Below are 10,381 nucleotides of genomic sequence, written 5' to 3' on the forward strand. Positions count from 1 at the left end.
TTTCATAATTCCATTCATTTTAGGATATAAACGGAATTCTAGAAATATGTGTAAATCGATCCACGGTACTTGGCTGGTACTTTATTTTATCGATCTTGGAACGACGAAATGTAAAACTGACCTCACGGGATTGACGCAAAGAATAATCGCGAGTCATTTTTCTCCGACACTAACGATTCTGCCTGTCCATCTTGTTGGCTCGGGCTTTCTTTTGCGTGCGTGCGTGCATGCGTGCGTGCGTGTGCTTCTATTTGTTGTTTCTTTCTTTCTTGCTTTTATCTTTTCTTCATTTCCAGTTGCTATTGTTTTGTTGGTGACTTATCTTTGTTGTGGCATTTTCTTATATTGTTGGTATTTTTATTGTTAACGATCATAATGACGACGATGATAATGTTAATTTCATAATTTCTGTCGTTATTTAGTCCGTAAATTAACTTTGCTCGAGCAGACACATGATCAAAGGCGTTCCAACCGTGACACTTCTCTCTCTCTCTCTCCTATGTGCAGGGAATTCAGGTCCACATTATCCAATGTCGCGCTATTTTTTTTTTAAGTGATGTTGTGATTTGAGGGAAATATTCTAGCTATTTCTCTAGCAGGTCGAGCAACCATGTAGAATCACCATCGTTGCCTGGTGCTAATACTGTTGGATAATAATGATGGTGTTGGAATGTGTGTTGTGTGTGTTGGCACTCCGTCGCTTACGACGTCGAGCGTTCCAGTTGATCTGATCAACGGAACAGCCTGCTCGTGAAATTAACGTGCAAGTGGTTGAGCACTCCACAGACAAGTGTAACCTTAACGTAGTTCTCGGGGATATTCAGCGTGACACAGTGTGACAAGGCTGACCCTTTGAATTACAGGCACAACAGAAACAGGAAGTAAGAGTGAGAGAAAGTTGTGGTGAAAGAGTACAGCAGGGTTCGCCACCATCCCCTGCCGGAGCCTCGTGGAGCTTTAGGTGTTTTCGCTCAATAAACACTCACAACGCCCGGTCTGGGAATGGAAACCGCGATCCTATGACCGCGAGTCCGCTACCCTAACCACTGGGCCATTGCGCCTCGGTGTTGGAATGTGTGCAGAAGGTAAAAGGAAGTTGTGTGATGTTAATATCACATTGTTACTGTTATTTTTTATATCACGAAGACAAGGGATAGTATACCAAATTTTGGCTGCTGCAGTTTTTGTTGTTATTGTTTGAACTGTTCTTACTGTTGTTTACTGCCAAGTCAGTTTTAATTGAGGGTATCTTCGATATAGGTAGTCTAAGTGCGATTGATAGATCAATTATTCCAGATGAATTTTGGCTCAACAACGTTAGCCACTATGGTTTTCCACTCTGGCATGCAGTGGTTAATTGCATGGCGCACCATGTAGAATTCTGAGGCAAATTATTTACCCCCACTATACTGCTCAATTTGTGTTTATACAGCTGTTATTAGTATTATCAAGCATCAGGTCAACCTAAACCGAGGACCAGAGACAGAGTAGCGAGAGTAGCATAAGATAGTCACCTCAATTTCAAGGACTTAGCGCTAAATTCATGCAAGCTTTCAACTGCGATTCAGTGGTTCTGCTTACGCTGTCTTATAGTACAGTACAACCTTCATATATAAATGATTGATTCATAATTCAGAATATTTCCGAGATCCAATACATTTAAAATTAAACAAATTACAATAATCAAATAGACGGATGCTAATTAATACACTTGCCATCCTATTTCTCTGCTTCGTTGAATTAAACTTGTCATGCAATAATTGAGATTAATTGTTATTTTTCTCATAAATGTGATCGGTTCGACGGATCAGATTATTACTAATATATTACAGACACTCTAATGCTAACCATCACTATTAAATCAAATCAGAAATTTTAAGCAGTTAAGAAATATTTCCTGGTGTACAATTTCGACTTCGACCCAAAGTCATTAAGCAAAATACAGCAGATATAACAAGTTATATCAATATATTATCAGAGTTGCATTTTTAATATTAGATCACAAAAACAAATTTACATTATATTAGAGATGCATATAAAAGGGAGAATATTTAGCTTGTGCACCATTGTTACTTAATTAGTGAATTCGTGTAATATCGTAGCATTTAAGCATTTCCACGTTTGGTTTAAAAGGAAATCAGGATCAATAGAAAAAGAGATTTAAATTCTCCACAAAGGAATTTCCTTGGCTTGAATTATTACCATAAAAATTGTTAACGTCAGCATAAAATGAGGAGAATTGGTTGGTTAGGAGGGGTTGTGGGTTGTAGGTTTCTGGAATATTGGAGATGTTACTAGACATTCGTTTATAAAGGTCATTTTATGTTGGATTGAAATTTCAGATCTTTGAGAAGTAGAAGCCTTGAATTTTCTAATGAGTGGAATCTATGATGAGGGCCGGAATGCTGATTGTGTCTCGGTGTCATTCCCAGGTTTAACCTTCTAAACGTTTCAAACATGTTGGCTAGCAAGTAAATATCAAATTTGAGGTAAAATATTGTATCTCTGTCGATCCTCTCCACTATCACCATCATACTAGGTGTTCTCTATACATTGGTCCTTCAAATCTGCATGGATGGAGTACACATCACGCAAACCATCAGTGACTGGCTGGTGTACCCTCACCCTGTGGAAACTGGTCATTGAAAAATGTAGTTGCATGCATAATAATAATAATAATAATAATAATAATGATAATAATAATAATGATAATAATAATAATAATAATAATAATAATAATAATAATGATAATAATAATAATAATAATAATAATAATAATAATGATTTCAAATTTTGGCACAAGGCCAGGAATTTGGGGGGAGGGTGCTAGTCGATTATATCGACCCCAGTGTTCAACCGATACTTAATTTATTGACTCCCGAAAGAACGCAAGTCGACCTTGGCGGAATTTGAACCCAGAATGTGGAGACAGACGAAATACTGCTAAGAATTTTGCCCAGCATGCTAACGATTCTGCTAGCTCACCACCTTAGTAATGATGATGATGATAAAAGTCTATAAAATAGCTAAATTTTAGTTCAAGCTAAGATGAAGATGTCTAGACTATGTTTCAACTGTACCTCTGACAGCATCACTGAATGCAAAGGGAACCTTTTCTATTTCCCACACACAAGGTTTTAGTTGTTCATCAAGATTTAGTGGAGTGGAGTGGAGTTTAATAACTGAAAAAAGGTGAGGAATCTATTAGGTCAACATGAAGAAAGTTCCTCACTGAAACAAGTCTTTAATTTGACTGTTGATGTTGAAAAACAAAGGTTTACCTGTCAAATTCCAACTTATGAAAGAAATAGAGACTGATCAAAAGTATTGACGCACACTTTTGATGCAAAATATTGGTTTCGATTTTTGGCACAAGGCCAGTTATTTTTTTTACAGAGAATGGGGTGTCAGTCAATTACATCAACTGCAGTACTCAATTGGTACTTATGTTTTTGACCCTGAAAGGATGGAAGGCATAATCTATCCCGGCAGCATTTGATATCAGAATGTAAAGTCAGAAGACATGCCACTAAGCATTTTGTTTGGTGCAGTAATGATTCTGTCACCTCGCCATCTTGCTTTTAGTGCAAAATATTGAACTTGTGAAGTTTTCTAGTGGTATGAAGCCCTTCGTTTCATTGTAGTGATGAAATTTTTGATTCTCTTCATAATGCGAATTACTTGGAGTTGTTGAATTACAGCCTGAATTTGATATTTTTCTGGGGGCAGCATCAAATATAATATAAGCAACATCATATCTATTTATAAGAAGCATCATACCTATTTATAAGCAACATCAGTCGTACCTATTTAAAACAAGATGTGAAGAATTTGTCAGACTGGATTTAGAGTACTAGAGGACATAATGTATGAAGTGAAGAAATGCAAGTATTTTCTTCCTTTGGATTCTACTCCATATATAACCAAATATATCTACTGACTGTGACTGTTTTGACCAAATGATAGATTTGTGCAGTTTTTATTTTTTATAAAGAAGGCCATAATGTTGAATAGTTTGCTTAAAATTTACTTGATCTTTTTAAAAGTAAATGGCATTGATATAAAATATGCTGTGGTCCAATTTATGATGCCTTCGATATAAATGGTAGATATATTGGCTTACAATCATGTATTAAAGAAATTAATGCATTTACAAATTATTCTCCGTTTTGAACACTCATTACATTTAGTTATTAAATGTATTATTGAATTTGTCGGGAAATATTCATTTTCTTTGAATCTGCATAATGCCTGGGCACATTTTTTTATGATTCTACCCATCAATGGGATCCCTTTTCTATTGCCTCATCTCATGAAGATGCTCGTTAATTGATTGTGAAAAGAATATCAGACATCAGGGAGTTGGCTTGTGCAGATGCAGCATGAACACTTTGACAGCTTTCCCACAATAAAACAAGGTTTCAAGTAATGTTTCATATAACAATATCAACACAGACTCATGCCTAATTTCAACTGCAATGAAGTTGGGAACTGGAATAATAATCATATTATGGAATCAAATATTACATGATTTTTCAAATAATCAGTATCTCTGTAACTTTTTATTTCAACATTCTATTAATCTTTGCACGGATATATTCAAACCATGTGGTTCACTTTTTCAGACACTGACTAAAAGCAAAAAAAAAGAAAAATATATTTTAAAATTGCAGGCACAGGAGTGGCTGTGTGGTAAGTAGCTCGCTTACCAACCACATGGCTCCGGGTTCAGTCCTACTGCGTGGCACTTTGGGCAAGTGTCTTCTACTATAACCTCGGGCCGACCAAAGCCTTGTGAGTGGATTTGGTGGACGGAAACTGAAAGAAGCCTGTCGTATATATGTGTATATATATATGTATGTGTGTTTGTGTCTGTGTTTGTCCCCCCCCCCCACCATTGCTTGACAACCGATGCTGGTGTGTTTACGTTCCCGTAACTTAGCGGTTCGGCAAAAAGAATAAGTCCTGGGGTCGATTTTCTTGACTAAAGGCGGTGCTGCAGCATGGCCGCAGTCAAATGACTGAAACAAGTAAAAGAGTAAGGATCTGACTGAATGTGAAGATTATCACTAGCAAACTCAAAGAGAAATACATGAAATCATATAATAATTTCAGTGGTTCCAACCCTCGTGATCTTTTTGAACCACAAATGCCTTTTCAAATGATTAAAATTAGAATGTTTCTTGTTCTTAATGATAGCTTGCTTTTTACTATGTTAAAACAACAGAAAATGTATGAAAAGGTGGATGGATTATTTAGATTATTCCTTTATCAATTACAAATGCTCAAAGTTGGAAGAATTATAAAGAGGTTATCACATCTTACCAAATCATATCTGGAAGAAAGTCTTGGTAAAGAATTTGGCAAGTTTACTCTACTATTTAAAACTGACCTTGCTTCTCATATTGATACATCACAAAACCTTTTAGGCTTAACAGTTTTACTACCTGGCAATTGACAATTCTTTGTAGTTTTTTCTGTTTTTTTTTACAAAAGTGGAAAACACACTGCACATCAATTTGTCATTCATGATTATTTTTGAACCTGAAAAGGACTTAGAATGAACTGAGGAGCACCCACCATGGGTAAAAACATCAAACGATTTCACTGTGATAAGCAATGAACATGAATTTCTGTGTGTATTACACATTTCCAGTTTTATCAACAGATTTGTACATGCTAAATCTAGAAAACGTAATTTTTAAATTGTAGTTTACTATATGTTTTAATATTGATGTATATTAAGACGGTGAGCTGTCAGAAACGTTAGCATGCCAGGTGAAATGCTTAGTGGTATTTTGTGTCTTTATGTTCCGAGATCAAATTCCGTCAAGGTTGACTTTGCCTTTCATCCTTTCAGGGTTGATAAATTAAGTACCAGTTGTATACTGGAGTTGATCTAATCGACTGGCCCCCTCCCCAAAAATTTTGGACCTTGTTCCTAGAGTAGAAAAGATTGTTGTATATGTGTTTTTCAGCATGGTTTTATGGCTGGCTGGATGTCCTTCTTTTCACCAACCACCTTACAGCATGGATTACGTGCATTTTTATGGGCTGCTAGAGAGATTTTCCTTGGTAAGAGTAAGGAACCCTCTCTTCCACTCTGTATTAGTTTTTGTTCAAAGTAACTCTTTTCAAAGATATGTCACAGTCACTTCTGTTGTGGAGTCTACATCTCCTTTGTGAGAAACAAAACGTCTATTGGCAATAAATGAGAAACTCACAATATCTCTACTCTGTTTAAAGGTTCATATTTGTATCAATAGTCATTTCTAATACCTGATGTCTCAATGGTCAACCAGTTAGAATCAGTAACTAAAGTTCCTTCAAAGCAGTCTCTACGAACTAAAAAAATAATAATAATGATGATAATAATACAAGATGTTAGACAATAAAGTCTTAGATACGCTGTGTCTTGACTAGAGATGGAATGGTCATAATTAGACAATCCTTGGTCCTAGATTTGTACAATGACTATCCACAAAGTGGGCTCTGTAACACTTATATAAGCGTCTTACAAAGCCTTCAAAATACTCACATAAACACCAATAAACATTTATAAACAATCTGGAAAAATGCATAATCATCACAACTCCCTTTTTTCAACTCTGTCAACTCTTCATTTGTCAGTTCTACTGCTATCAGCTATTGACTTCATCTACTTTAGAATGAAACCATTTTGCAATTGCTATGATTTTTCCATGAATGTCACTCACAACACTGTCAACATAAAGACCTTTGAAAGCATTCACATTTTCAACATATTTTTTCCAATACCATTTATGGATTCTTTCATAGTTCACTCCTTGGCTTTAACAATGTTCTTAATTGCATTAAAAATATTGCACCATTTCCAAAACTCATGGAGCAAAGTCTACTGCATCAATCAATAGAACAAAGATTATTTGCTGGTAGTTATTCTTTGCAAATGTCCATAGACTTCCAATCCATGTGTTGGCTCTTCCGATTGAAATTAATGAAATGCTGTATTGTTATGAATCTTTATCTAAAATTAATATTTTGAATGCAATTTTCTTTTACTTGATGAAGAAACTATACAAGAACTAATCTTCAAAGATGTTTCATTATCCAAGCTTTTTTTGTTGTTGTGGTAGACAACAGTCAGTGTGTGTTTGTTAACAATCAGAAAACTCAAAAACACATGAGTTTCTACATTGATAAACAAGAATTGGCTTTAGTATAGTTGAAGATCTTCACCACATTTTTTCCAAGAAGAAGAGTCACACAATCTTTAATTGCCTTGAAACTGAGCAAGGTTTTTGCCTCTCAATGTATGTAGGGCTATTCAGGCATGTGCTTCCAATATAAGCTAGTTTCTTTGACATTAGATATTTGTTCTGGCAAATATTTTGCATTAACAGTAGTGTGGAGATGTGTGGCTTAGTGGTTAGAGTGCTAGACTCATGATCATAAGACTGTGATTTCAATTCCTGGACTGGGCAACGCATTGTGTTCTTGAGCAAAACACTTCATTTCACATAGCTCCAGTTCACTCAAATGGCAAAAATGAGTAATTCCATGATGGACTGGTGTCCTGTCCAGGTGGGGAATATATACGCCATGAAGCTGGGAAACCGGCCCCTATGCATAAGTATGACTTGAGAAGGTAACTTTACAAACAGTAGTTCTTTAAATGTAGTTGAACCTTCAACATCAGAACTTGCTGCCTTGGCACTTACCTTTACATTGCAAAAATTCTGACATTTTTTGAAACATTCAAACCATCCATTATCTGCTACAAAAGTTTGTGTTAAGGGGACCATTGACTAGTTCCCCTTTCAAACAAGCTCTTTGCTTTATCTATGTAGTTAAAAACACTGAGTGGTATATATATATTTTTTTACTTTGGTTCACTCCTGCCTCTGACATCCATGTAACTAAGAATTTTCCCAATTCCTCAATTACATCTTTGTTAGTATGTGTGTGAGAGAGAGTGTCTGAGTGTGGGTGTGTATGTGTGAGTTTGCGTGTGTGTGAGTGCGTGTGTGTGAATGTGTGTGTGTTTGTGAGTGTATGTGTGTGTGTGAGTGTGTGTGTGTGTGTGTGTGAACATGTGAGTGTATGTGTGTGAGTGTGTATATGTGTGTGTGTGCGTCTGTGTGTGTGAATGTGTGAGTGTATGTGTGTAAGAGTGTCTGTGTGTGTGAGTGAGTGTGTGTATGTGTGTGTGTGTGTGCACACGTGTGTGTGCATGTGTGTGTGTGTGTGTGTGTGAGAGAGTAAGAACTGTAGATTTAATAGCTATAGATGTCTTCACAGCATCAGAGATATGATATATATATCCTTTTTGATGGTGGAGATCCATTGCTCAGGACAAACTGAAATACCTCTAAGCACTCGGACAGATTTTCTTCTGTGATGGATTATTACCTTTAAATTTGGTTACAAAACTCTTCTGTTTTTCACTACCCACTAAAGTCACGTATTAGAATAATTTTTGTAGGTTAAGGAACATAAACAAAATAGCTGAGAAGCAAAATCAAAATGAATGATGCAGGGGGTAGTGGTGAAATGTGAGCTAGAAAATATGAAATTGGCAGTACCCTCAGCATCTCAAAGTTATTTATACTGTAGCACTTACACTCATCCTCATTGGAGAATAGTGGAACAATGAAAAATTGTGACTAAAACTATTGTCAGGAAGTACACACACACACACTTCTGTCTCTTATATATACATATATATTTTTATGTATATATTATAAGAAACAGAAATGTGTGTGTGCATTTATATATATTTACATACACATACATTTGCCTCTTTTGTATATGTATAATATATTATATATACTGCCTCTTTATTACTTCAATAATGATGCTTACATGTGTGTGTGTGTAATAATAGGCAACTACTTCAATGCTTTGTCAATGTCAACATAGCATTAGAGACATTTTTCTTATAGAGAAGGAAAAATGGCTCAGCAATTTCACACCCCCTCACTTCTGCTTAGAGAAAGCTTTCACTAAGATTAAAGAGAGCAAATATATGTACACATCATATTGCTGAGCTGACGACTTAAATTCCTTTGAATTTAGGTCAGTATTAGTTCTGCACAATGCAACAGGTTACTTCTCAGGATAAAAACTTTAAAAAAAGTAAGAAAACTTCATTAGTGCTACCACCATCTCTAGCTGAGGAAGCCTAAATATAGTCATTTGATATATTAGATAAAGCAACGAAATTTCCCTCAAATAACACCATTTAAAAAGTGACCAACAAGATGATATTGTCATAGATACACTGTGTTTAAAATGTAAGATATCTTGCTCATGGCTAAAACCATCTTTGCTCATAGGTTTGCTAGATCTGAGATAAAATAAACACCAGAACAGAGGTTGCAATGAATTCTCCGTTCACTTCCCCTTCCTACCTCTGTGATGTCCTCGCATCTCACTATCATTCATCTCTGTCAATTGTCTCTATCGCTCATGCTATCTCAGTCATTCAGGTAACTCATTTCTATTATTCATCTCTCTCACACATTTCCATATCACTTACATTACCTCCATTCTCCCTCTTTTCAATTCACTTCACTATGTTGCTCATATAGCTAGATACAGTAACATAATTGCTTGAACCCCTTATTTCTCTGACATCTGTCCTCCCTCCAATCGCCCTCTTGCTTTGGATCTGCATGTATTCTACCACCATGGTATTCATCTTATCTCTGTCATCCATCAAGATGCATATGCATGAGGAATAGGAACAGATTTGTTCATATACAGCACATCCTGCTAACAACCTTACTGTGCTACCAACCATCAATCACCCTTTTCCAGACCATCTGTTAGTGGCATTCATCAAGCTCTCACATCATTGTCTATCTCTATTACCATCCATCACTCAATCTCTCTCTCATACCAGCTAACATGTAGCTGCCATTAAGGCTGTGAACTGGCAAAATTATAAGCACACCGGGCAAAATGCTTAGCAGAATTTCGTCCGTCATTATGTTCTGAGTTCAAATTTCTCTGAGGTCAGATTTACCTTTCATCCTTTCAGGGTTGATTAAATAAGTACCAGTTGAGTACTGGGGTTGATTAAATAAGTACCAGTCGAGTACTGGGGTTGATGTAATCGACTTATCTCTTCCCCCAAAGTTGCTGGTGTTCAGTCAAAATTTGAAACCAATATATAGCTGCCATTATTATCTCTCCCAGTATTGTCACTCCCATTATACTCTTGCTTTTCTCACTCATTCACTCAGGTTACATTATTATTACATCCATTTCTGTTTACCCCCCCTTTCATTATGCTTCCTTGAACACATGGACACACTGCAGGATCCATAGAACCCTTTTGTCTTGTTTAAAGACATGTTAATCTCTCTAATGTAGGCTTCAAGAAAGAATGCACCAA

The sequence above is a fragment of the Octopus bimaculoides genome, chromosome 6 (genome assembly GCF_001194135.2).
Source record: "Octopus bimaculoides isolate UCB-OBI-ISO-001 chromosome 6, ASM119413v2, whole genome shotgun sequence".
NCBI lineage: Eukaryota > Metazoa > Mollusca > Cephalopoda > Octopoda > Octopodidae > Octopus > Octopus bimaculoides.